Source organism: Octopus bimaculoides, chromosome 24, assembly GCF_001194135.2.
Source record: "Octopus bimaculoides isolate UCB-OBI-ISO-001 chromosome 24, ASM119413v2, whole genome shotgun sequence".
Lineage (NCBI taxonomy): Eukaryota > Metazoa > Mollusca > Cephalopoda > Octopoda > Octopodidae > Octopus > Octopus bimaculoides.
This window is the reverse complement of record NC_069004.1, coordinates 36,012,851-36,015,385: the sequence shown is the minus strand read 5'-3', so window position 1 is coordinate 36,015,385 and position 2,535 is coordinate 36,012,851.

Here is a 2,535-nt window from a genome sequence, read left to right as displayed (position 1 = left end):
ATATATATTGCGCGTGTGTGTATATATAAGATAGGAAAACCAACAAGAATAAAAACTATAAAAGAAAACCAATTTAAAGTAACCGTGGATCACCTTTGAGATGTATTGATCTCTCCTTGATTCAGCGTGTAGGGGTTGGGTATGGCGTTTGTTTTACGAAATCACTGATCTTCTGTGTAAGTAAAGAAACAACAGCTCCATCGACGTTTCTATTTTTTATTTTTTTTTATTTCTATCATTTGTTATTTCCAGTTTTGATATCGATACCATTTTCATTTTATTCAATTACTTTCTTAAAATTCTTTTTTTCCTTCTGTTTTTCGCTTAAATGCTCGTCGGTTTCCGTTATTTTCCGCTCCTCTCTTCTCGCATCGCTTCGTCTCGTCTCGTCTCGTTTCGCCCGTTAGCTATAAGCTCGTTTTCATCCTCGTTTTGAACACGCTCTAATCGGATTTCGTCGTCTTTTCCCTTCGTTAATCTTTCGCATCTGTTTGAAGTTTTCTTTCTTTTTTTTTCTTTTTTTCTTTCGTTCTCTCTCTCTCTCTCTCTCTCTCTCTTCCTCTATCTTTCTCTCTTTTCTTTCTTTTTTTTATATTATAATCCAAAATGGGTGCATGCTACTCGAACCCAAGCAGATGTGTGCAGCATTTCAGCAGCACTTCACTCGACTGTTCAGGAAGAATAACGGATTGAAATGCAGGATGCACTTCAGTACCAACCTCGATGATTTGCTATGACTCTTGGCAAGGGAGGCGGAGCGCTGTGAAAGGCCAATATCAACCGCAGAGATACAGGAAGCGACGACGGGCTGTACGGGTGCAAATCACCTAGCTTCAATGGTCTTCCTTACGAGCTGTATATTAATATGCCCGACTTGTTTGGTGGCCTCTTGGCAGACATCTACTGCAACTGGTAACAGCACGGGAGAATTCCTAGTTCTGTGAGTTGAGGAGCGGTGGCACTGCTAAGAAAGGACCCAAACAAGGAGGGACCGTATAGAAAACTTTAGGTTTCATAACTCTGCCCAACGCAGACTTCAAACCTTTGGCCAAAGTGTAAGCAAAGAAGTTGGCGACTGGTGATGTGCAAATACGCACCATTCCAAGTAGGTCTATCCACAACAAAATCCACCTCATACGATACATCACAGAGAAAGTAAGAAGCACTGATGTGACCCTAATCAAATTTGATCAGTCGAAAGCCTTCGATAGGGTGGATCAGACGATCACCAAGATATGGCGGCCGATCTCACGGTGACAGGTTTCGGTCCCGTTTTCCGTGGCTGGATTGCTGCAATATACAGCGACATCTGCTTGGTAGTTCGGGTGACTGGTTACCTATCGGACTCATTCAGTATCACCAAGGGTGTCCCCGCTCCCATTCTTTCGGTATATACTGACGTTGAGAGGCGAACTTGGACGTGGGAGTGCCGTGTTAGCATATGTTGACGACGTCACCATCATAGTGTCGAACACTAGGTATATAGACCTGATTGACATTGTTCCGAAAGAATACGAAGAGATGACAAGAGCAAACACTAACCAAGAAAAGTCAGCAGGCCTGTACCGGAGCAACTGGAGTGGCGTGGGACGCTAGATGGAGAGACCAGTTAAATTACTGGCGGTCTGGTTTAGTCCAGATCTCCAGGTTGAGGGGAACTGAGATGAGGTGGCCAATCTCATCCAGAAATGGGTCGATAAAGCTTATCCCTGAAAAGTCGGGCAGAGGTGAGGAACGCATACGTCGCCTCCGTTATATATTACCACCTAACTTTCGGGCCTTGTCCCAGTTCACATCTGGCCAGACTGGAGTGTCTATTTTTTTCATTTTCCGGCGCTCCCGTTAAGTGGAGGATGAGGCATGCTGTAATTGATGATGTTCACGCATGCGCTGATGATACTATATCTCCAGTGTTTCCTTGCTGGTGAATAGATATGGACGCCGTTTGTAAGACTCGCCTTTTTCACTGAGCCGCAGCCCTGGATACAGTGTGGACCTATGTAAGGCTCCTGGCATCTTAAGTGCGGCCACACAGTGACAGTCCTCTGCTATTTAGGCAATGCGGTCGGTAGAAGTTCGATTTCGGAAAGAGCAGTGACGTTCTCGAGGAAACGTTGGATGTCGAGGAGACTGGAAATCAAATGGCTGGTCAGTTCTGAGGGACTTTCGGGACAGGCCTCATGGATAATTTCCAGAAATCCTTGGCCTAGCAGTGGTGGTGGTGGTGGCCACCGCCGCCATATTGAGTGGGGGAACATAATACGTTTGTTGGTGTTAGTTAAAACATAAATAAGGATAGATGGATAGATAGATAGGCGGACAGACAGAGATGGGTGGATAGGCGGACAGACAGAGATGGGTGGATAGGCGGACGGATAGACAGGTTTGTCGTTGGGTTTATGAGTACGTAGCTAAGACTGACTGACAGTATATTTGATATATATATACATACACATATGTACACATATATGTGTCTCATTATCACCACCACCCCTCTTTCTCTCTCTCTCTCTCTCTCTCTCTCTCTCTCTCTCT